This window comes from Phaethon aethereus (genome assembly GCF_964289735.1).
Source record: "Phaethon aethereus genome assembly, chromosome: 4".
Taxonomy (NCBI): domain Eukaryota; kingdom Metazoa; phylum Chordata; class Aves; order Phaethontiformes; family Phaethontidae; genus Phaethon; species Phaethon aethereus.
Window position 1 is genome coordinate 83,862,353 of NC_138578.1, and position 25,456 is coordinate 83,887,808.

Consider the following 25,456-nt stretch of genomic DNA (forward strand, 5'->3'; position numbering starts at 1 on the left):
GTTTCTAGAATAGTAATTGTTTACCAAAAATACTCTTTATTTTTGTTCATTATGGCACCCAGTCTTTTTAAAAGCTTCATCCTTGGTTCCTGTGGCTCTGTGGCCGGAAAGGAATAGGAGTTTCATTTGTCTTTTGGTGTCCAATTAATGCAGTGAATGTGCTAATTTAAATAAATAACTTGTTTATATCCTCTTGAGAGTATTTACCAATTATAGAGACATAAGAGGACGCAGATATTGTGTCCTCTTCTTGTCTTTTCCAGTTTTGTCATCATGATGCTGGGAGGTGTATTTAAACCTCCTCACACCATGGCTGATTGCTTTGATGGGGGAAGAGATGTTCATGTCCAGCCATGTGTCTTTGGCTGCTTAGGCAGACCAATTTTGGGAAGCTCCCCATCATTTCAAATGACTTCCTTTGCTGTCTTCTGAGATTTTTTTTTTTTTTGTAGCTTTGTGCTTTTTGTTCCTTCCAAATCCATGGTGCACTTAAGCATTTCTTCCTGTTTGAGTCATAGAATCCTTTAGGTTGGAAAAGACCCTTGAGATCATCGAGTCCAGCTGTTAACCCAGCACTGCCAAGTCCCCCACTAAACCATGTCCCTAAGCACCACGTTTACACGTCTTTTAAATACCTCCAGGGATGGGGACTCCACCACTGCCCTGGGCAGCCTGTTCCAGTGCTTGACAGACCCTTCAAGTGAAGAAGTTTTCATGTCCCTCCCTCCTGTCGCTTCTTGCTGCTCCTGGGAAGAGCTCATGCCTTGCCTGGAGCTATCTTAATTCTCCATCTTTTGCTGTAAAGAAATTTGGCTTTTTATAGCAAAGCTAAAATTGGGAGAGGCACTGGGAGGTTGGTGGGGACTGGCTGCTTCTGCCCTACCCGGATACAAGAACTGGGGCCCAGCGAGTGAAATCGGCAGGAGCCAGGCTTGAAATCAGGGGGAGAAAAAGGTGGTTCTTCATTCTGTCGGTGATAGACCTGTGGAGCGCCTCGTGCACAATTTTTCATGGCTTCAAGGAGAAACTGGGGAAGTGCTCAGTTGCCTGGGTTGCTAACTGAACAGACTGTTTTGGCTCAAGAAGAGCCTGATCTGACAACAGTGAGAAGCTGGGAGAAGACCTGGGCGGGGGGACAACTATATATTTACTCATCTTCATGTTCTCATCTTCCTTTGGTGGCGTTTGGTGTTTGATTTTTGCAATACTGGATTATCTAAGCTCCGTGTGTGAGCCAGCAAGCAGCCACGCATCTGAACTAAACCTCCGAGGAGTGTTTTCTTTTTTCCCGTAACAACTCTCACTTCTTTTTCCTCTCTATTAGTTAGATTCTTTCTCTACTCTTCACCTTTTGTCCCTCGGTGTTTATTTCAACTGCTAATGTTTTGAGCTTCCCTTAAGTTCGTTATTTGTTCTTCAGCTACAGATAGGCTCTCAACCAGCGCTACGGCCCCTGCTTTGACCTGAGGCAAGCACTCTGTTCCTTCTCCTTCCAGTATTTTTCTACCTTACATGCTTGCAGTTGTTCTTCATCGTTCATCACCTTCTGCTCAGTTCCAGCCATTTTGCACTGTAAGGATTTCTAAATTGAGGTCTTGGTTATGGCAAATTTTTCTTTTGCCTGTTGATGTTATGGGTACATCAGAACTTCAGCATTTGAATGTATCCAACAGAGAAATACTCAAGTGGAAACGATTTTTCCCTTCCATGTAGACATTAATTGGGCGGTTGCAACGGAGGGTCAAAACAAGACGCACCAAGAGGGTAATGTTTAGATGTTTTTAGTTTGCCTACAGATGATACAGTGAAGTATACGTCTTCACTCTTCCTCAAATCCCAGTTTTCTGCTGTTTTATGAGAGCAAGGTGCAGATTAGCAGAGATTCCTTCACCCTTTGTGGGAACAGAGTTACCTACGAGGTTGGACTCGGTGGGTTTCCAGCAGGAGGCACGTACTGTTCCCGCACAGCGGCTTGGGGAGGAAGGTCAACTTGCCACTTCCATTTGCAAAAGCCAAATTGGAAGCGCTGCTGGGATTTAAGCAACATGCCAGCTTTATTCCTGCGAAAAATATCACGGGCTGCTTCACCAACAAGAAGTGATGAGCAGCTGAAGCTCTCGGAGCCTCCCGTTGCGTGGGGTCACTTCACGTCGTTTTGCCGAAAACGAAGGGCAGGGTTTCCACTGCTGGAATTACCAGTATCGCTTCTTGCATTGCTGGGTCTTTTTCCTCGGTCTGTTGGCCATGATTGATAGCTGCCCTGGAACGGAACAGAGCTGGCAGGAGGCCTGGGAGAGTCGGGGAACTGCGATTGGCAGCTAAATACATTCGGTTTAAATTAGCATCATATAAATTCTTTTAAAATTGTTTGATTTCACCAGCGGGAATGGAAGAGGACTTGATACAATGGGGAAAGGAAATAATGTTTTTGTAACATTACAAATCTGAGGCCGATGATGACAAGAGCTGAAAATTTCATTTTGTGATAATCAGAAGGATCTGTCTTGGAGCGCTCGGAGCTGTTGCTGCGTTTCTGGCTGGCAGTCAAGGATGCGGGGAGCTCGCCGGCCCGTCTCTTGGCGAGGAAGCCCGTGGTGGGGTGAAGTCAAGTGAGACGTTCCCGGGGTCAACCGTACGCGGGAACGGGAGGGATCTCACAGCATGCGGAGAGACCTTATAGTCTCCCTGTACAAATGATGAGCTCTCATTGACTCCTTTCCTTGTGTTTTTTTTTAAAATCTGAATTGTATTACCTACGGTTCTGGGGGAATTTGCTGCGTTCCAAATATTGTTCTTAATTACACGGTGCTTGAGCAGATGAAAGTAGCTCTGTGCATTTGAACTCCTTTTGGACTTTGGCCCTGTGAACCTGCGTGTGTGTTTTGTTTTTGTTGGTGCGTTTTTCTAAAAAGATCTGAGTTCTGAGCTTGCCAGGAATGAATTACATCTTATTAACACTTGCTGATATCCGGTATGTGGTTTTATTATCTAGTTTAATGTCTGAAATATGCATGGCATGTGGAGGAGGTCACTTAGGATGGTGCTGCGTGCAGAACGTCCAGGGTAAGCAGAGTGAATGCTGCTATGCAGGGGGCCAAGAATAACCCATCCAAAAGCCATTATTGGATCAAGCTTGTCAGGACAGCCAAAATGTTCAGCATGCCTTTCACGTAGATGGAGGCAAACCATCTTTTTTTTTTTTTTTTTTTAGCATCACTTGGTTGTACTGTCAAAGCTGGTGTTGTGGTGATCTAGTATGAGTTTGAATGGGTTGGTGTTTTGGTTGCGTTTTTTCATAGGTGATGTTCAGTCTTTGTGCCAACAGGTGTTGAGGTCTGTGTCGTTTCTGAACAGTGTAATGTGAGGTTTGTGTAAGTATATTTTCCCACAGTGGCAGAAAATACCAACTTGGAAGTGTGAGCATATATGTACACTTAAAAATTGAGGCAAAACATTGCACAAGGATGTGCACAACTAAAATGCTGATCTGATTTTGGTAGGAATGCAGTTCTGACCATCAGCTGGAGCAGATGAAGCACTTCAGAGCATGGATTAACAGCGGCTCCGTAGACAACTATGCCTCTGAAATCAGTGACTCGGATCTAGGGCTTGGATGACTTCTCTCGCATCACACGCTATCCCTTGCAGGTCAGAGCTGAGCGAGAGCCGCTCATGTACAGCGGGCAGAGCTTTCTTTAATGTGGCCTCTTGTGCCTGCAAATAGCTCGGACAAAGACACTTGAGTAGCACATGGGTACGTGCAGCTGCCGCCCTACCGATAACGCTTTTCTCCAGTATAGAAATGTTCAGTAACACAGGATCAGAACGCAGCTGGCCTTAGAAAGAAAAAAATCTTCTGGTTGTGAAGTGGAGGAGGAGATTTATTTCCCCCCCTCTAATTACTTGGGCTGGAGATGACAGCTGCTAATAGACATTCCCTGTGACCGCTGGGATGCTGTGCTGCATGATTTCGGGGCCATGCTAAGGCTGTTGAGCACCCAGCTGTGTGCTTCAATATTTTAGGTATGTCTGGATTTAAATTTAATTCTGACCTTGAGTTCCCTGGATTTATGATGATTGGTTTGGGGATGCAAGTTTCTTTGCACAGTTTGCTCTATGCTACTGGTTTGTTCTTACAACTGTAACTGAATCTCAAATGTGCATTTTTACTAGGAATACAGAGAAATAGCTACGTGTTGGTGATGTGTCCTGAGTGCCTGTTGGTTGTTTTTAATACTTTTAAAAATAATTTTGAATACATTGGTATTACAATAAAAATGCTACCATGTGATTTTTTTTTTTTTTTTTTAAAGGTGAAATTGAAAGCTTGCATTTTTTAAAAAGCTGGCTTATGTGCAGGCTGCCCTGTCTGCTTCTCTGCATGATGGCCATGGAAAAAACCGGGTGCACTCTGCTTGCCAGCGTGTGGAGCCTGTTTCCTTGGCTCACCACAAGTGCGGTTTCAAGCACTTCCCTTGTTTTTTGGATCCCAGGATGGTGTTTTGCAACAGCAACTATCGTCCTGCCCAGCAATGCTGGCTTTGTGCCTCTGCCCCTCTCTGTGAGGTTCGTCCTGTTGACCTCTTTCAGGCTTTCTCTAAAAAGATGATGGTAGTGATGTGATTACGTGGGCAATGGAGAGTTAGAGGGTCCCTGATTCCTGGCCGTGGAGGACAGCGGGCAGGTACGCCGCCGCTTCAGGCTGATGGCACGTGCCCCAGAAGCACGTGAGAAATGCGGGGATGCCTTAGGGAGCTTGCAGCATCGAGATGGGCAAAGGGGAGGGAATGGGTGGTGTGGAAACCAGCAGAGAGCTTGGTCTGCAAAGGTCGCATGTCATGGCAAACACAGCTCAGTCGTGCGGTATTGCTCTAGTGGTGGTGCCTGTCCAGAAATGCAGGGTGAAGGTGGTTCCTGTGCCCTGCGGGGGGGTCTCCTGCCGTGGGCAGCCCCCTGGGAGGGAGCGCGTCCCTCGGAGGCCGCGCTGGCTCTGGCACCCGCCCCGCACACGCAGGAGTCTTCCGTCGCAGGTGGCTTTAACTGAGCTGTGAAAACACGAGGGCATTTTGTCAGGCAGTTTATTTGAAATGATGGTGATAAGTAGAGACGTGGCATGTGGCGATTTCGGTGTTATTGGGAAATCCTGTCCCCTCCCTGTGCTTCATCTTAAATGCAAACACATGCACACCACCCCAAGCCGCATGAGCGAGCGGTTCCCTGCGCAGCGGGGGACAGAAGGACATTTTCTCAGTCTCCAGATACTGCCCGGTGGCCTTTTGATGGCCCGGAAAAAATGTTTAAAAATGCAGTTTGTGTAGTGTTCTTAATTATCCTCAACCCTGACATTTTTTAACTTTATGTCATCTTCTGCAACGCATATGGAAATTGTTTTTGCTTTGTATGCGTGTTTTAGAGTAAATTAGATTTTACTGCCTTTCTCTGGATGCACTGTGCAGGGAATGTCCTTCTGCTGGGAGTCAGTGCTCCAGCAGCAGTCGATACTCTCCAAAGCTCATGGGAGCTCCGTGTAAGACTTTGTCTCCCCTGCCACGTGGGCTGGATCTGCTGGTGCCAGGTCTGGCACTAGGTGTAGTGTCTGGAAGATCCCTGCATGCGCTTGCTCTGTGGGGGTCATATTGTAACAACGTGCCCCAGGACTTCCAAAAGCACCCTTAGATCTGAACTTCCCGCTGGTTTAAGCGGTGTCTCTTATTCCAAAGGTTTTCTTTAACAAGCACAAAAAGTAAAAATAATGTTGTTTATTAAAAGCAAGGAAATTTTGTAGGCTTGGATGCAGGCAGGAGAGGCTTTTGAAAGGTCAGTCTGGTGGCTGGGTATGCGGTGACTATTTACACAACAGAGTGGGGATAAGGGGATGGTGTTTTCCCCTTCTGGGCAGGTTTGTAAAGCAGAAACTTATTTTCTAGTAAAATTCAGTAACGAGACCTTCTTAATCTTTGATACTGCTGCTTGTCTACTTGTTATATTAAAGTATTATGAAAGGAAATACATCTTCTGGGGCTGTTTAGATTAGAAGTCTGATGGCCAGCTACCGTCTCAGCTTGCAGGTCTTGGGGAAGAGGCTCACAAACCAGGCTGGGTGAAGTGGGATGCAATGGCACAGTGGAGAAATTATTAATATTCTCTGGTTATTGAAGAGAGGTGTCGCTGTTAGACCTGCGTGAGCTCTGAGATGCCTTCAGGTGCCTTGGTAAAAATGTTAATTGTCAGAAGCTTATGATGTGTTTACAGCCGTCCTCTTCCCCGCTACCAGGAGATGGATAAATAGTAGTGACTCCTGGTGGTTACTTACCCTCAGCAATCTTTGCTTAACCTCATTGAAAACTTGCTTGAGAAAACTGGTAAAAATACTTTTGTTTTGCACTGGATTAAAACTACAGACTTTAATACTCTTCAATAACTCGCTACTTTTTCATTAAGGCTTGACACTGAAAGCTGTTTTCTTAACAGCGTGTTGAACACCATCTCGATGGTGACTGGACTAATCACTTGACGCTTACCGTTTAATTTGGAAGCTTCTTGAGACAAATCCTTGTTGAAGTGTCTGCATTTGTTAACTCAATCCACCCGCTCTTTTCTTGACTCGGTGGCAGTCCTGATGGGTTTTGAAGATGAGATGTGAGATTTCCCAATGCCGTTTAGCCAGAGCCAGTGTGGTGACTTTGTGCATGGGTCTGTCACCGTCTGTCGTTCCCTGCTTTGGACGTTCAGGCTAGAGCTCACCTGCAGGAACCCAACGAGGTCTCTCATGGCTGTAGGATGCTCTGCTGCTTGCAGCAGGGATGAAAATAGGGGAAAGAAGGTGATGTGAATGATTTTGAGAACTGGAAACATTTTTTGAAATGGCTCCTGAAGTGCATTGTCAAGCCAGGAGCTTGAGGTTAAATGTGATCCCTCGGCTTCCCGGCGGGTGTGGGAACGGAGAGGCTGTGGCAGCTGGACAAGTTCAGGTTTAGCATCTTGGGTCGGGGTAGACGGGGCAGCCGCCTGATGGGAAAAGCAGATGAAGGCATCGCCGAGGACGGCTGTAGGGGTGGACTGGAGGCCAGCAGCGTGTATGGGCCACGCTGGGGAGGTGGTGGTAGGGGTATGTGCAGATGTAAGCATGTTTCTGTTCCCCAGTGCACGTTGTTTGAGGTCTTTATGCTTCCTTGTGCTTTAACTCTCCTTCTTCCCACATCACATAATTTGAGTGCAAATGTGCTTATTATCATAAAAGAACTTTTTATTCTAACGTTTCCTGGCTTTCTGGGGAAGGTTTCTCTGTTTATTTAAGAGGAACTCTGTGCCTTTAAGTCTGCATTTAAAATTTATACTCCATAGGAACTTTATTAATAAATGGGTATTCCTCTGAATTCTTTTTATGACCTCAAAAATGAAACTGCTAAATCACGGGCCTTTTTTATTTCAGCATATGTATGACTAATGGCCACGGGGACTGCGGTATCCCCAGTAGCATAACCAGCATGTTCTGTGGACATGGCTGCATCATAAAATCAGAAGTTTAACTACAGGGCAACCATATGCTGGACCAGCTTTTTGTGTGGTTGCTTTTTAGACCTTTTTAAACACTTGAAATCTGGAGATGTTTCTTGAAACAAATGCTTTATCTTCCAACTGTCACGATAGACTGTCTAATTCACAAGACTTTAAAAAGGCTAGGAAGTGCAGTGCCAAGTGGAGGCATAAGCACCCCTCGCTCCTTCTTTTGAGCCATTAGCAATTGCTGTTACGCTTATTGTATTGTAGCTGGGAAAAGAGGTGCCGTTAAACTTCTCTTACTCACCCTGGACTGCAGACGTTCGGCGCTGTAATGTTCACTAGTCTTGCTTCTACTGGTTTTAATTATGTAGCCTGTTAAGTTGTTTAAAGGAAGGCGCTGCCTGGTGCACCGGTCTCCCGCGGACGTGCCAGCTTTGGAGGTGAGTCGGCGCGGATAGACCTCAGACTAATAAACCGGGTTGTGTGCCTGCTTTGGCATACCACGTGTGGGAAAGGATGTGGAGAAGCACGGGGGTCTGGACAGGACGGCCGTGTCGGGAGAGGTGATGGAAATCAGGCTTGCTCAAAAAGTGCTGGGAATTGCTCCCATCAGGATGCTGCTGCCCGGGATGATAAATTCTTCAGTTTTCATTTGGATGTCTCAGGCTTATTGTAATATAGCTGCTAATAAACCTTTTAAATTAACTGATTTTTCCTTATTTTTCCTCTTAAAAATTCCTTGAGTGGTTTTGGTAATGGATTCTTGTGCCATAGTGTGGTTTGATCTCTCTGTACTTTCTCCAGCTGGTGAATGCTCTTGCCCTGTGGCTGGCTGTGTATACATGGAAGAGATGCCAAGAAGGTTTTGGGAGCCTGTGTGCTCCTGGTGTAACACAGTTGTGTAAGAGTCTTCACATACCTTCACCTGAGGATGCAAAACAGCTTGTGGATGTGGCAAGTCGTTAATGCCACAGTGAAAATGGTGCCGGCACTTTGTTCAAGGTAGCAGCCTGTCATGCTGGGACCCGATCTTCAATGCTTGCGAGTGCTGCAGCCCTTTTGGTTCCAGCACCGGTTGTTGAACAGAGCCACTGCCCATTTAGTTTGGATTTTGGCTTTTTATCCGGGTGAGCAAGATTTCATGTTTATTATTTGCACGGAGGATAAGGCCTCTTGCAGCAAGTTGCCAGTTGCACAGAGCACCCCTGTAGGGGAATGCCATTGCTGCATAATTTCTAAGGAGCTTTTGAAACATCAGCCATTGCTTTTCAGCTGTGACTGATTCACCAGCAGCGGGGAAGGGAATGGATCGTATGAAATGATGTCAGGGCACCGAAGAGTTCTGGTCTCTGGGTTGCTAATGAGATGAAAATGGGTTAGTATTAGTAGGGCTGTATTTTTTTTTTTTTTTCCTTACAGAAGAGGTACAATGGTTTAGTTTTCAGGGAGAGGACTTGAGGGCTGTGCCGTGCAGCATGCCCTTTGCATGACACTCCTGTACAAATTGCAAACGGGTGTATGCAGAAATTACTGAGTGAAATCCTTCAGCAACCCAAGACTTCCCTTCTCTTTTTTTTTTTTTCTTTTCTTTTTTTTTTTTTTTGAAAAACACCAAGTTCTGCTGACAGGCTCAGGTCATTTAAGCCTCTTGACATATTCTTCTAATTCACATATATAGAAAATTTAGAACAGCTCTCATTTGTGGGTAAAAATGCACTTAAGTTACTCCAGGACAGCTCAGCTTTGTTTCTCTTCCCCATCTACTTCTTGAGTTGGACAGGTTCCTGTGGGTGGACAGGGAGGGGATATCTCAGACACACCGTTGTGTTTGCTTGACTTTAGGAGTCTCTGTCCACTGCGATCTGAACACGGTTCATCACTGCAACAGGAGAGTCTGATCATGGCACTGTTTAAGTATTGCAAAGGCTTGTTTTTAATGAGAAATCCAAATCTCTCTTGGAATACGAAGAGGAATACTCTCTGCAGCAGGAAAAGTTGAACTATAGAACTGATAGGGTGCTTTGATCCTGCAGGACCACAGTATTTGTCATTTCTGCTGGATCATCTCAAAGGATGAAGGTGGAAGTATCACACATGGTTGCCTTGGTCTCTGCAGGTTGGATCCCACAAGACGGGGATCTAACTCCAGAGGAGAAATGATACCCTAAAAATAAAGAGGACTTTTGATTGCTTCACTGTCATTTGTAATTTTTCTTTTTCTTAAGGACCCAATAGTATTTTGATGTTTGTGTAGTAATTCCAGATGTTCCAGTGAAGGAAATAAATATTGCCTGTATTTTTCAGGGGAACCTGTGACTTGAGGCATGTGTGTCACGGCTGTCACTTCAGGACTTGGCTTCTGGGACGCTCTTGGTGCTCAGAGTAGCTTTTTACAGGTGGTAGTGCTGAATCCCTAACGAAGATTTATCTGTTTTATTTAAGATTTATAATAAGATTTATCAGCTTATTTTGGGTGGAAACTGTGGTGGTTAAATCATTCCCTGCAGTGCAAGGAGAGTAAAACTAAAGACCCAATAGCATGGGTCTGCGTCAGACCCTCGAGAGTGGAACGAAGAGGGGGACAATATGGTTTTCTTTCTCCTTGACGGTTTGAAGGTTATTTTAAACCAGGAATATATATTCCCCAGATACCCGTTTTTGTTTTTTTAAACAAAATGGAGAAACTAGCACTGGTAGTATGCTTGGATACTATGAAGGTGCTTCAAGAAGAATCATGGTTTCATTGTCACAGACTGCGGAAAATGACAATTTAAAGGCCATAAAGTTGCATGAGAACTGCAGCAAAAATTCTGCTCGCCCTTGCTTATCAGCTGATGTGCGAAGGGAAACCTCTGCGCAAATGACTAAAAGCCCTTTCTCCCTTCACCAGCTGCGGTGTGCACAGGGCAGTGGCACTCTTAAAGATGTCATTGCAGTACAGCAGCAGGGGAGGATCTATTTTGATGCCATTAGTATGTTTGAGGAGGCTCGCTGTCTTCCAGCAATGGAAGGTGCAACACACAGTAGATAAAAAGTTTCTGCTGGAAATAACCATTTTTGCATGGTTTCCCTACTGTGCAAATAAGATAGATGGAAATAAATCAAGCTCATAAAGTACAGCTTGTGATGATCTTCAGATGGGAACTGAACTCGATCCGGGCATCGCGTGACAGACTTCAGATGAACCTGGGTGGTTTGTGTCACTGGGATGGTGGGAGACCATGAGTAACTGGGAGACTGTGGCTTATCAGCCATCTGATTTAATATCTTGTGCCAGCTTCATCTCCGTTGAGGGCAGTGTTTAGTGAGTCTTTATCATGTGGTGTTGGTTTTGTGTCTGTTTTTTCTTGTAAAATTATGATTGTCTGACACGTGGGTGGCACGTACTGAAGCAGGCTCTTGGCCAAGCACCCGGACACCGTGCCGAGGGTCCATGCATGAGGCTGGGGATAGTCGTATTGGGGCGGGGGTGGGGATGGGGCCTCCCCCTTACCTTAAAATAAATGATGAAAACTGCAGCGTGTGGTGCTATAACAGGGGTGCAGCAGCCTGCTTTTGTGCCTTCTCCTGGTCCTTGGTGAGTTGAATTTTTATCTTGCATGCAGCTAGACATATGCTGAGTGTAATTTGCACATGGGTCAAGGAAGAGGGGGGAGAAAACCCACCCTAAATTGGTCCTTTTTGTGGACTTTGAAGCCTGAAATGTCAGAGGAAAGCAGCTATTCTATGCAGCTGAGTACCCCTCTTTCTGGAAGCAGAGCTTTGTATGTATCTCCCTCGCATGCTTTCAGCTCGTGCCTGGGCTAGCAGGGTGTGTAGGAGACCTGCTTTCTAGGAGAGGGTAGAAAATGGGCTAAAAGCTTGCAGAAGTAGCTGAGGGATGTGGCTGCTCAGTGGTACCTGCTTCTCCAGCGGCAGCTCACTTCAGCAGCGGAATGGCTGCTCCTTGTCGGATCAGCTGCCCGTGGTCCTTCTCAGTGCTGCGTGGGACCCTTGGCTGGGGTTGGGAGCAGCAGCGTCAGCGTAAGTGTGGCTGCTCTGCTTTGCAGGTCCAATGGCTTCTAGTCTTGATCCCAGAAACACGATACAGATTGCATCTCTGAATTAATTCACCCTTAAGAGGTCTAGCCGCAGTTTCTCTAAATACAGGCGTACGTTTTTGTAACTATTGCGGAGTGACTTTTCCATCACTCCCTGTTGCATCTGATGGTTGTCTGAGCTTGCTGTGGATTCTGGCTTTGAGCTTTTCCCACTCGCTTGTAACTTCTGCCATCAGTGAGAATTTGTAGTAGGAAACCCACAGCAGCAGCAGTTTAGCTTGAAAGACCGATGAATAAATTCCTTGGCTTAGCAATTACTTTAATATGGAGAAAGCAGCTCCTTGCCTCCCTCTGTGCCTTACAGGGCTGCTATTTGACATCCCAGCCTCTGCAGGAAGCTGTAGGGAGTTGTAAGGCTTTGTCTGCAAGGTTCAGCTCCTCCAGTGCCACCATCTTTGCTTGGATCAGGGAGACCAACGCAACTCAGTGCTTGTCTGAAGTGTCTCCCTTTGCTTTACGCAGCATGGGAATAAGCAAGTGGGAGCATCGCGCCATCCCCCTGAAAAAGCTGAGCCAGAGCCTGTGTTTGAGGCCAGCTGCTGCCGCCACCACTGTTGTCGGGGCATGGGGGGTTGTGGTCCTACCTCTGAGCAGGGACCTGCTGATCGACTGGTGGATGCTGTGGGGAAGAAGCTACAGAAGGGGAGCAACGAGCAGGTTGTCCATGTGTGGACACCAGTGGTAATGGGGTCTTCTCCATAATTACTGTTTGAGGGCAGGATTTTGCGTAGTTCCTGGTAGGGACTGTTTGGAAGCTGCTACTGTGGAGAGCCAAAACTGCTGTGTCCCTCTGTCCTTGTCTTCCAGTTCTGTCAAAATCCTCATCGACGCTAACAATTCTGGTACTTCCTAATCCTTATGACCTTCTTAGCGCTTTGCCTCTGGCAGCTGGGCGAGATAGGTGCGTGCCATCCATCACTTGGTGAGCAGAAGCACTGATGTGGGGAGGCTTGTGGGGCAGCAGGGGAAGCCAGCGACGTCTGGGATTCGAGATAAGGAGCTCCTGGCTCTGGCGGGGCTGGAAGGATGCTGCCGGTTACGAGGTGCAAACAACCTTAGCCCTCTCTGCCTTCCAGGGGGGCCTGGTGGATGCTGATGCTCCTTTTCATTGCTAACCTTTTTTTTTTTTTTTTTCCCCTGCCCCTCTTAACACTGTTTGTAGTTCTGCTAAGCCATAAAACAAGCACCCTGGGAGTTCTCCTTATAAGCAGACAGCAGTATAAACAAACACCCCATACCGTTCTCCTGGCGCTCCAGCCTTGAGGAGTCTTGTTTTCAGCTCTGACCCCACAACCTTTCCTCTGGTTGGCAGCGTGCTGGCGTTGACAGTTCGAATGGTTCAGCCAGAGTTGAAAGATAATTGCTGGAGGAGCAGCGGCCGGGATGGTATGTGTTATTCAGCAGGACCCCCTTGAGGCGAAGCTTTGAATCTGGTGCACATTTCAAAGCATGTGTTAAACTTTATGTGATACTGATTAAAACGGAGGGCTTCGGGGTGAATTGGCAGGGCCCCGCAATTGCATCTGCCAAATGACATGCAAAGAAATGTCTCGCTACAGTATAGGGCTTGAGTACTTGTCTCAGCAGAATCAGGCTCTGAAAGGGGGAAAGCCTTGCTGGGCCGGTCTTCCTATATGGTGCGCACACACGAGTGCTTATAGGTCCTGTGTGAGCCTTCTGCTCATATGGTATTTTCATTTAAAGCCTTTTTATTTTCAAACCCATATGGAAATAATACTGCCTGTTCCCCCCACCCCCTTCTGCCCCGTCATGTCCTTCAACTTCGGGTTTCCATGGAGCAGATGTAAAAAAGCGAGAGAATAAATGAAGGCAGGTACTGTCAAACCCTGGCTCGGCCCGAGCGAGCGGGATGTACGTGTCGGCTGAGGGATGCAGCGATGTTGGGTGCTCGATCACTGTGGACAGCAGGCGATGGAAGGAGCTCCGACACCACCACGGTTGCTCTCTGGTTCCATATCTTCAGTGAGGATGTGGCTTGGTATATTCTCTGATACAGTGTTTTATCCATGCCTTTCAGTGATGCTTTAGCTCCAGAAGCTTCATCTGAGATGCACAAAAAGGCTAATTTTATTTATTTTATGGGGTGTTCACTTGGACCAAGCTCACCTGTGCCTTAGGTTGCAGAATTGGAGAGGAAATGTGGGCCCTGATGTGTTCCCATTCCTACGCGTCCTCTTTGTGTGCACAGCACACCCTGGATAACTCTTGTCGTGTCAAGAGTGTTGCAAAACTCAGTAATTAGTAAAAAAAATTAGATATGGGTGGGGGGAAGCAGTCTTGAGATAAGCCTAGTGGGTTGCAAGACTTTTCCCCAGCTCTGCAAGCTGCAAGTGTGCAGCCCTGTGCTTTAGCAGAAGCAGTAGCAGAAGGCAAAGAGCCTTCCTGTGCCTCAGGCAAAATTTGGGAAGGGTTTAAGAAGCAATTAAAGGAGGGGGGGGAAAAAAAAAGATACTGGGAAAACGAAAAGGAAAAGCTGTGAAATGTGGCGTGCCAGAACGTGTTTCTTGTGCGCGTGCATCTGCGATGCAGCGGGTGGGTGATGGGGTGGGCGGTGAGCAGAAAAATGCCTGTAGGTTTTGGGGCAGCATCCGCTGCTGTATGCGAAGAAGTAGGACAAAGATGTGCCTGGAGATGTTCTTGCTTAAAACCTTTCCCTAAATCTGGGAGGCCAAGGGAGTTGGCTTCCGTTAGCCTTACGGTGCTTTTGCGTGCAGGTAAAACTGGTCGACTTGCTTTCCAAGCTGCTTTTCCGCTTGTACGCTGATTTACATACATCCTATGCCAGCTTTCTCCTTTGTTTGCCCATGAAAAATAAACAGAGCCTTCCTTCTTAGAGTATCTTCTGCTCCAGGGTTTTTGTTTTTTTGTTTTAAGCTTCCAATAGCTTTTTTGGAGCAGTTCGGAAGTTGTTCTCCTTTGGCGTTAGACATCAGCATTTCCAGTCAGTGATAGAAACACTTTCCAGTAAGAACAAACGCCGAGTGTTTGGGGTTTGCTGGGGATTGTCAGCGTTTCCAGCGCCCAGTCCTTGGGTATTTCTGGTGATTGCAGCTTTGGACATCTTAATTATTTGTTGTGACTTTGAGCAACTGTGTCATCCTCCTTCAGGAGAACATTACCAAGAGATTTTAGAAAGGCCCAAATTACGTAAATAAGGGAGATCTATAGTGAAAAACAGTTTTTAGCGCGTGAGCTGTTTTGGAGTTGTGTGATTGGGTGTGTGAACAGCAGCTGATGTGGCACATTTAGTGGAACCATATTTATTCTTCAAATAACTTGTCCCTCCTTGTTAAGTTTCCCCCTGCCAGCCAATACAATCTTTTGCGTTGGCCGATGTGTCAGTCAATGTTCACGCCTTCTGGTTTCTTCTTGTTTTCAGTACTGTTTTTCCTTCTTTCCGACATAATCCTGATTAGTTTTTTGCTATCCTTCTTTGCTGCTTTGCCTACTTCTAGCCTCTTTTGTTTCTTCCTGGCCATGCTTCATTAAAACTTGCAAAATTCATTACTGTCCTCTTCACTAGTGAGAACTTGATGAACTTGTTGATGGTGGAAGGTGACGGCATGGAAAGAGTTGTGTGAATTTTCAATCTCTGTATTTTAATCAACACTTTATTCTTCAATGTCTGTGACTGGAGAGGGCTGAGACCCACCTGTGAAGCTACTGAAGTCTGCCCAACCTCACGGGTCTGCTTATCTTCTGGCAGCAAGGGCTGTTTTGTCTCCAGGTATTTTGTGGTTGACTACAGCTGAGAAGGTGGCCAGATCAAATCTCTGTGCACCCAGTGGTAACTTAATTTAATGTTACCTTGTCCTCAGCACTCCCCTTCCATCTTACAGCATGCAGATGTTGTATAGAGAAAGAAAATAACAACAACAACAAAATTATTGAGTTTTGGTCCAACCTAGATTGCGATCAATGGGGCATGAGGACTCTTCTTGTTTTGCACGCTGGGCAGCGTGCATGACGTCTCCTCCCTGCCCTGCCGGGGTTCGGCATAATCGTGTATGGTCGCACAGGAATTTTGCAGATTGTCTCCGGATTACTGCTCAGCGTGTTTGGGTTTGTAGAAGTCACCCACGACCCGTTCGCGGGGTCAGGGACTAGGCATGCGGACATGTTATTGCATGGCAGCTGGTTCAGGAAAACTGATGACCTTGCATTAGCTCACTGATGTGCCTGAGCCTCGTGATCCATAAGCCAGATCCCTATCTCGGAGGTGCTGGAGGTGAACTGTGTAGCCATTTTATTTCATACCTCTGTCTCTGAAACGTCGGGCGCTTGGGATATTGAGGCATATTTAACTGCTCCTAGTAAATCTGCGACCGCCTGAGCCGAGAGCCCTGCGCAGGAGCTCTGTGGAGCATCCTGCCGCTGCTGTTCCCCATCAGCCTCTCCTGTGAACTTACCAGAAGTCCATTGGCAGAGTAAAAGCTATAGATGCTTTTTGTTACTTGAAGTATTTTCCTTATAAAATGCTGGCAAGTGTAGTGACATAAGTGGATCGTTGAAATATTAATGAACAGATTTGTAGGGAAAGGGAATTCATGTCCTCTGGATCAAAGAAATTTGTTGTATATTAATTTGATGTATTTACAAGTTCAGATGCTTTCTAAATGTCTTCTTCTGCTGTTTCTGTTAGCAGTGAATGTGAATGTTTTTAATAACCTTTTATTTGTAACAAAGCTGGCAGAAATATTTTCTGTTTTACTTCAGAGTTGGTGGCATTGCCTTGAAGCAGTCTCTGGCCTTGGAGGTTGAGTTAACCCCTTAGTATCCGATAGGATTGCACCCAGGCCAGACGTGTAATATCTAGAAGCGCTTGGCACAGACTACAAGAAATCTGGTTTAGTTCTTGAGCCCAATATTTGACATGCAATTAAAAGGCTATGAGCTTTGCTAACTCTTATAAATTTCTTTTGCAAGTGTGGCTGTTAAAGTCCAGTTTTATTAGCCACCTGTGCATGCTTTATTTTTTAAATAGGGATGTTGGCCCTGTAAATCTGACTTTTTAAAATTTAATGTATCAGATGTTATTGAAGTATCTTTACAGCGCTGTGCTGTTGTTGCAGCTGCAGCTTTGATAGCTTATATTTGCAGCTACCGCAGTTCTAATTTTGTATGTGAGCTTGTGTGGGAGGCAGGTATGTATACGAGCAGAAATACACTTTATGATATTCCCAGTGAAGCATCTGCAGGCGGAACTGGACAGGCCATGGTGTTAAGGGCAAGAAGCTGTTCCCCAAGCTTCAGAAACTGTACTCAAATTTAGAGGGTTGAAGCAGCGTTTAACCCTTCAAATGATCTGTTTTCAGATGTCTCGTTGCCTGGAACAAAACCAAACCAAGCCTCCATGATGCCGCAGTCCCATTTATTGCAATGCAACTTCCAGACAAGGTGATCTTCAGAGAACATAAGATCATTTGGATTGGAAGGGGCCTCCAGGGAGGTCTCTAGTCCAGCCTCCTGCTCAAAATGGGTCAGACTTTGAGGTCAGACTGGGTTTCTCAGGGTTCTATCTTGAAAACCTTCAATGATGGAGACTGCAGAATCTCTGAGCAACCTGGTTTTTTTGTTATATCCAGTAAAAACTACTCTTTTTTGTTTATACTTGTTTTAAGTACTGCTCCCACCATGCACCACTGTGAAAAGCTGGGCTCCATCTTCTTGATGACCTTCTTGTAGGGACTGAAGGTGACTATCAGGTTGCCCTGAAGCCTTCTCCAGGCTGCCCAAGCCCGGCTCTCCCAGGGCACATGCTCCAACTCCTGACCATGTTAATGGTCTCCACCTGATGCATCTGCTCAATGCTATCTTTGTCCCAGGGGAGGCCCAACTGGGCACACTGTTCCAGATGTGGTCTGATGAGTGCTGAGGTCCTTGGGTTGTCGTATCATGTAGCTACTTTCCCAGGCTCTGACCCCCTAGCCAAAGGATGCTCAGATTTTTGTTATGCTTTTAGTTAGTATTTTCTTTGGTTTTGGTGGGATCTCTTTGGGACTGCAACTAGCTTTGTTGCCCTTCTGGCAAGGAGATGGCCCTAACAACCTGTAGGCTGAGTATTGTTTGGGTGCTCGGGGAGTATGTGAATGTAGCTGTAGAAGACTCCCCATGGAGCTTTGTGTGTGAACCTTATGCAGGACAGATGCCCTGCTTCATGCTGCTGGGGCGAAGCTTGTATGAAGCACCAGGATCTCCTGGGCCTGTCATGGTCAAGGATGAAGGACTCATCATGAGAAACTTTGGGCATTAGCTTGGCGGCAGTGCTGGAAGTTACACTTGCCCGTCCCATGGGCTTTGTGTGCTGGGCCTCAGATGGGGAGATCCTTGGATGATATCATTGTCCTGGAATGCAAACTTATCCCATCCAGCGAGACTTGGATCAGCTCTCCCGCGAGCACAAACAATAAAAATTGGTCTCCTGCAGAGGGATGATGGGATTTATTGTGGGTGCACATCGTCCAGGTCTGGCTCTCGCTCGCCTGTTTTATAGAAACTTCTAAAATGTGCTACCAGGTGTCCTGAGGCTTTCAGTCTTAATTCTGAAACTTTGTGTGGGACTATGGCCAGGGACTGGACACCATGCTGGAGGCAATCTCATAAGCATCGTCTCTATTACATGAAGCCCAGCTAACTCCATTCTGCATGGGCTTCAGCTGGTGTCCACGTATTACGTGGCACTTGACACTGGTCTGCAAAGATTTGCCCTGACCTTAGAGTCTCTTTGAGGTATAATTTTATGCTGTGCTTTTTAATTTTTTTTTTTTACATAAATAAAGGCACAGCTAACTTGCTGTTGTAATTGACTCAATTTTTTTGGGTCTTTCTTTTAACAGCTTGGTGGTTCTTGGCTGATAGTGCTTATGGGGTTTTAATATCTAAGGTATGATATACACTAAATGGCCTTTTCTTGGGTGCTTTTCCTTAGAGCTACAGATTTCAGGTGCCATGTCCTCTTCTCTTCCCACACCAGTAATAAAACCTGCTTGTGTGATGTGGTTTTTAAATACTAATAATTTCCTCTAGGCTGAGGCCTTCTGTACCGCGCATCAGCTGGGCTGGGGAAAATTAGCTTTTCTGCCTTATAAACCCCTGTGAACAGTTGTTGCTGATAGAAATGTTGACAGACCCCCTTGCTTGGCGGCCTGCGTGGTGCCACTGGAATGAAATGTCAATTGTCTGTGCATGGGTGGGACAGCTTGTATACAGCTGAGCCTTGCAGTCTTTATCACAAACAAATAAGTCTTTGGAAACATTCAGTGATTTTTCTTCCCCTCCCAGTATTTATTTGCTTTTCTCTCATTTAAGCCAAATTCTTGTCATTTACTGCTTCCTGGACCCAATGATTTCTGATTGACTTAAAAAATAATAAAAAAATGCCCTGTGTAGATTAAGCTGCTGAAATGCCTTCAAGGCGTTGTTTATAGGTCTATGTTCGTTCTTTGCTGAGAGAAAGTGAGTACTTTAATGTCTTCCATATTTCACAAATCTCTCCGGCTTGGATGCAAAGTGCTGTGGCATTTGAAGATGCTTTTTGCTGCTCTTGGGGAGAGACTGACGGAAATGTTGGCAGACGCGGCTGTGATTTTGCCTCTTAAGGTAAGTTTAATGTGTCTGAAAGGTTCAGGATCAACACTGTTGGAAGCTGAAGACCTAAGAGCTGCAGAATGTGCTGGGGATGAGTTATGCTCTGGATGGAATTTTTTTAGAGGAATGGGGGGGTGAGAAAGAACAAGTTTTGCAGTCTGGGCAGGCTCCAAGGAGACCAGCTATTTCTGAAGCCTTAGAAACATGCTCTGTTCCACTTTGCCTTATAAAGCTCTGCTGCCGCGTGCAGGTCACTGGTGCTCCAGCTATAACCTTCTACCATCTCCATGGGCAAGTAGGAAACACGTGCTATGACAGAGCTGCCAGGAACATCTTGTCAGTCCTCTCGTTTGCCCTGTGATTGGAGACTTCTTGATCACCTCATCCTTGTATCCCTACAAGTCCTCTCTTTTGCTGATGCTTGTGGTGTGATTGATGTTTCTGATCCCTTCTGTTTTAATTTCCAAGTGAATGTTGCTTGAAGGTGAGTTGTTAACCTTCTCCACAGAGCCTCAGAAGTGAAACCCGATGGTTTATCAAGTTCTTATTAGAAGACCACTCCTATTATTTATTTAGCCACCCTTCTACAGCCAACTGAAATGCTCTTTTGGAACAGAGGGCTGCTTAGCTGGTGCCCTTTGTCGTTTCTCCTTCACCGTTCCCCTTGTGAGAGGCACTCATGTGACGCCAACCCTTGAGGGACACATCAGCATGCTCTGTGGTGGTACTGCACGGACCTGGCAGGTTGCTTGTGTACTGTCTGTTTTTTTTCTAACCACTTGGAATATTTGGGCTTTGATCATGGTCGTATGTTGGGAAACAAATGAGATACTGCTAATATTGACCTCCTAATAGCTTCTTTCCTCGTTCTTCCATTTATTGTATGTTATATTAGTGTAATGTAGTGGCTGTAGGCTGTTCTTGCAGATGGGAAGGTGAATCCAGCATTGCTTCCTTTTTACATCTCTCTGGTTCTCTTTTTAATGACTTGGGTTGGCAGGGAGGTGAGATTTGGATATGAGAAAGCACGGTAAGTGGCAGATGAGTTGCAGGTGTTTCACAGCAGAGATTTGCTGTATAGTGGAGCAGCTGCTCATGCTACATTGGCTCTAGAATAGTTTAATGTCTGATTTTTTTAACGTTGGCAGTTCATGTTTTTGTTTCCTATCTGACCTAATGGTTCTTTATATGCTGGGGGACAGGGAAGAGTTGGAAGAGAAGTGGCAGGTGATAAATTTTATGTTTTTAATCATAACTTAGATATAAGCACTCTGGTTTGCTGTTCCAGGTTTCTTTGCTTTAGGAAACCTGAAGAAGGATTCTTTATAGGTTAAATATGTCTAGTGTATGTTGGTTGCACTTTGCATGTGATTCCTCTTTACAAGCGGAGTACATGGTTGTGTAGTGCCACTTGAAACTAGTGGCCACTAGTTTCTCTCCAGACCTTCCTGTGTCATCAGAGAGAAGCAGAAGATAATTCCGTGGACAGAAACAAATGCAACTTTGGTCAAGTTGCTCAATGGCTAGTAAATATGCAGCGATTTTTTCAGTTATTTTGAATTCTGCAGATACTCAAAGAGTGGATAGCCTCTTGGTGAACTGTTGTCTTCCACGCTTTGTTGCTGTCTTACCATGGACAAGTGGTTGACATCCAGGAATTCAGAAGGATGTAGTGGTCTGATGTGCAGATGAAGGGCTGATGTGGTTTCCATGTTCGTAACGTCTCTGAAGCTAATGCTGGTGCTCTAGTGATGGAGACTATATAAGGATTTAAGTAAGAGTCTACTGACAGTACTTATCTGTCAGAATTATGTAGCTGTAATGTAGCTCCAAAATAATGAAGGCAGTCCATAAATTATATCTGTCACAATATTTGTATGTGAGTACATATTAACTCCTGGTGGAAAAACTTGCTTTAATGCAGTTATTATGTAAAAGTTGATCTGAGGATTCTTGTTCAGGTTCTTTCTCCATAGTGTGTTTCTTTGCAAGGCATGGTTGTGTTATGTGCAACACATGTGTTGCCACTAAAAGTATAGAAATGATCCAAATGAGAAGTATTCAATTTTATAACAGTCTTTAGACTTGAGTCTAAATGCTATAATTTTTTTCAGGTTTCAGGGAACTTCCATTCCACTAAAAAAAAAAAAAAAAGGTTTTATTTTTAACCAGTGGCCACTTTATGGTATAAAAGAATGAAAATCTGGGGGAAGGCGATGTGTGGGGGTATGTCTGGGACTGAGGCCGAATTGTATGAAATGTTATAATAGCAGCTTTGGGAGAGGAGTGTGTGATAATCGCTCTTTTGGAGTTTCAGATTTCTGGGTAATTTTGTGTAAATTTGACAGTTGTATGTACAAGTTCAGCCTTGTAACCTCCAGTACCTGAGCAGGGGATGGGGGAGTAGGGACGGGAGAAGTAAAGAGTTCCACAGCGAATTTTCCATCTTGGCATCGGACTGGATCCTAAAGAAAATCCCCTTGAACTGAAGAAATCCCTTTTTGACTAATTGGTCTTGAGCAGGAATGAAGGGTGCTCTGGGATGGCGTGGCTCAAGGTTGCACTACCCACCGAGGGGTCATCTCAGATTATTAACGCTCCTCGTCAAGAAGCTTGGGATGTTCGTTGGTCCTAATAACCCAGTAACGCTTCCCTTTTTTGCATTCTAGAAATCACCAGCCTGAAATCCTCTCATTAAGAAATTCCACCTGAACAAATCTGACTTACATACAGAAATACAGAAGTTACCAAAGCGAGAGCAGAGGGACCCCATCTGAGCTCGTGGTCTTGGCGTCAGTGGTGGGGCCTGGGGTTGTTCTCACGGGAGTTGCTTTGACCTTGTTCTTGTGCTGAAAAAGAGTGATTTGACAGAGGAGTTTTGCGCAAAACCGGCGTCTTCAGCACAGCAAGTAAACAACGTTCCCACCACAGATGAGGACGTGCTGCTCTGATAGAGTATTAACGAGGATCCAGAGAGAGCGCTGCTGTAAAAGCACATAGGGTGGGTTTTTCTTTGGAGTGATAATTAGATCTGCTAATCATACCCAATTCTTCAGACTTTCAGAGTCGGTTTCGTGCAGGTAGCCAGATGCTGATTGCTCTTGACTTCTGATCCCATAAAACCTTGATCAAACAGCTGGAAACAGTTGAAAGAAAGTCCATGTTCTTTTGTTTAACGAGACAAAGCCTATTGTGTGCTAGAGCAGTGCATGAAAGATGGTTTCTGCTGTACTGTACCGAGGGACAAAGGGCTGAGCACTTCATTTGAAAAATTACTTTTCAAGACAAAAGAACAAACCATTGAAACAAATGTGATGTGCAAGTTGAAATTGTTCTCTGGTATGCAGGGGCTGCAGCGTGCGATGTTTTGCTGACATCTGCCTCCAACGGGGAGTGCTTGGATAGGTATTGAAAGCGCATTTCTCTAACGAAAGCACTTTGTAGTGTTCGAGCTGTCATGTTAGTGCCTGCTTGAAAGGTATGCTCCAGGTTCACAGGTGCCAGAGTATCCTTTCTGAAGGATCAGAGTGAGTTGTAATATGCTAAAAATTAGCAGCATGTTTCTCTCTCCTCTGAGTCAGGGAGCAGAGCAAAAAAAAAAAAAAAAAGCATGCCTGCATCTCTGCCCTTTACTTGTTCTCTATCAGCTTGCACAAAGCTGCTTTGCTTGCAGGAACAGCGTGCTTGTCCCATTTTGCCCCACACGTGTCTGCAGGATTTATGTCCTCTTGCATGCTGAACAGTTTGCTACTCCTTCACATCCCTCCCAAAGCTCTTGTTTTTCCATGAGTCCTTTCTAAATTGATCTTCTAGTTGTCAGTGTCCTTCCCTTGTCCTGTAGATCATCCAGACCTATGTGCGGGCATGGAGAGAGGATTATGGAGATGTCTGGCCATCTTCTGGGTCACTTGGTGGGAGCCGCTTTCCACCTGGAAGCTGGGGAGCTCCATTGCCATGATGCCATTTCTCAATGATGAGGTGTATTTTGGCTGGGGCATAACACTGTGCACTCACAACTGTGCACCTTCCGGAGTGGGCAGAGTGAATACGAGCGTCTGGAGCCGTCCGTGTAACCTTCTTCTGAGTCTGCGTGTAGTACTGAGGTACTGAGTCTTGGGCATGTAGACTCAGGTTTAGTGTGGCATCATATTTGATGACCTACCCTGAGAAATACCTTTTGATTCCTTCTTGGCTATGGGAATCCCATACTTTGTAGGCTTGATGGTTGTCACAACCATATGATTCTTTAATTCAAAGTGTATTTGAGCCTTTAGAGTGTGAAAAATACAATTTCACCCAAAATTTTCATTTGTAGTGAGATTTGACTGTAGGAGAAAGGGCTGTAATGAAATTGTGCCGTTGGGACTTTGCTATGGAAGGACTTGCATAAAAGCAGAGCATGAGACTGCCACTGTGTATTATTAATTTGGTGTGTGCACACTCTTATTTTTGAAGGGCAGAGTTACACTTCCAGCGTTTTTGTTCTCTTGCTCTGACTCTACTAGTCCCAGTGTTTGACAGGCTGATCTGAGGCTTTAGCTGTTGGAAACCACTTCAATGGGTCCTGTGAGCTATAAAGATTATCTAAGTAGGGGCCCAAAGAACTCTCAAACTTGAGCAATCAATCCCTTATGTACTGTTTCACTGGAGATTGAGGACTAAAGGCTTTCCTTGACTGACTTCTTAGCCTGAATGAAACTTTTTTTTTTTTAAACCATTTCTTAAACTACTGTTCCTTTTAAGTTAAGGGCGTAGCGAAGTGGGCTGGGAATGGAAATCCTTGGGACCTGAAGTTGGAGGCAAACATGGGCTTTGTATAAGAGGCATAACGTATCTGGTGAACTTGACTGCCTTGCTGGTAGCTCTAGGTTTTACACCCATCTAATGGTCATTTTTTATTGTGGTTTCTCTTCCCCTCCTTGTGTTTCTGAGACGCCTGCTCACTTCTTTGTTGTTTTCCAAGACTTGTCAAGAAGCTTTGCTGTAACCTTGGCTCCCATCATTTTGGATATTGCAAAATGAGGGAGCAGCCACGGCAGATGGGGCCAGAGGTCTCTTAATTGCAGCTTCCACCGGTCATAAGCTTCCCATTAAGATAAGCTGAAGGAACTGTTGATATTTATATTACCATAACGCATCTTATCGGCCAGCTTGTTTGGAGCTGTTAACTGCAGAGACAGCGTGGAGTGCCAAGGGGAGGGGAGGTCTTGCTTGCTGTTAAACACTTGCTGTGTGCATGAGCAAGGAAAGCATGAAAGTGAGGAAAGCACGAAAGCCGGGAGTGCAGCTGCTGGGGCAAGCGGTCTTCTGCTGAGTGCAAAATACAGATTTTGCAATAAAAGGGCTTTTGTGCCTCCAGTCACTTTTATGGTTGTTGCATGGGATTCGGCCATGCTTGGATTCTTGGAAGGCTTAATTACAAGGGATTAATGGTGATGGGTACCAAGGTGAGCCTTTAGAAGTGCTGTGGCTGAAGCAAAAGGCCACAGAAGAAGTTTGTGGTGTTAGGTGCTGGAGAACCTGTGGGCATCTCGGCGAATCCACTGCTGCGGCAGCTGGGGCTCGTCCTCCTCAGACACTAAAATCCGTAAGCCGCGAGACTAAAATCCCTTAGAAACAGTCTCACCAGCTCTGATCATCACCAAATCCCTTGTTTGTTTTGTTTTCATCCTTATTAATTTCATTAGAGACCGGTGCTTAATTTCTGAAGTGGGCTGTTTAATAGCCCTTCCAGGTTTCCCTTGCTTTGGCACGTCTCGTGTCCCTCCTCTGTGATCTCTGCTGGTGTAACTCAGCCTTTCCAGTTTTTTGAAAAGCGTGGAGGCCTGCTGCTTTCCCGTTTCGATGGTGAAGATGAAAAAAAGCTTTATAGGATCATTTTTATATAATAAGTCTCAAATTGGGGTTACTGATCAGTGAGGGGCAGCATTTTGTAATGCCTGGATAAATCTGTTCCAGGACCCTGAGCAGACATGTGTTTACATTAGTGTGTTAATTTCTTATATTTGGGGAGTTCTGATCCATGGAAAAACAAACTGATGAAAGTTTTTTTTTTTTTTTTAATTCTTTTTTTTCCTCTTTCTCTCTCTCCATAAATTAGAAACATTCACTTTTGAAAAAAAATTTTTTTTTTGCAAAGTTAAAGGCAAAATTATGGCATTTATTATCTTGAATTTCCATGACTAGTTAATTTTGACTGTGTGTGGGTGGCTAAATAATCCTTCTGTTTCCGAAATCTTCCCGAG

At 45.3% G+C, this 25,456-nt stretch overlaps 1 protein-coding gene across 2 annotated transcripts in view; it reads left to right on the forward strand.

Moving 5' to 3' along the window:
• The window catches only part of EXOC6B (exocyst complex component 6B), a 315,222-nt gene that overhangs the window by 66,748 nt on the left and 223,018 nt on the right, over positions 1-25,456 (forward strand). The gene's annotated exons all lie outside the window — the stretch shown is intronic.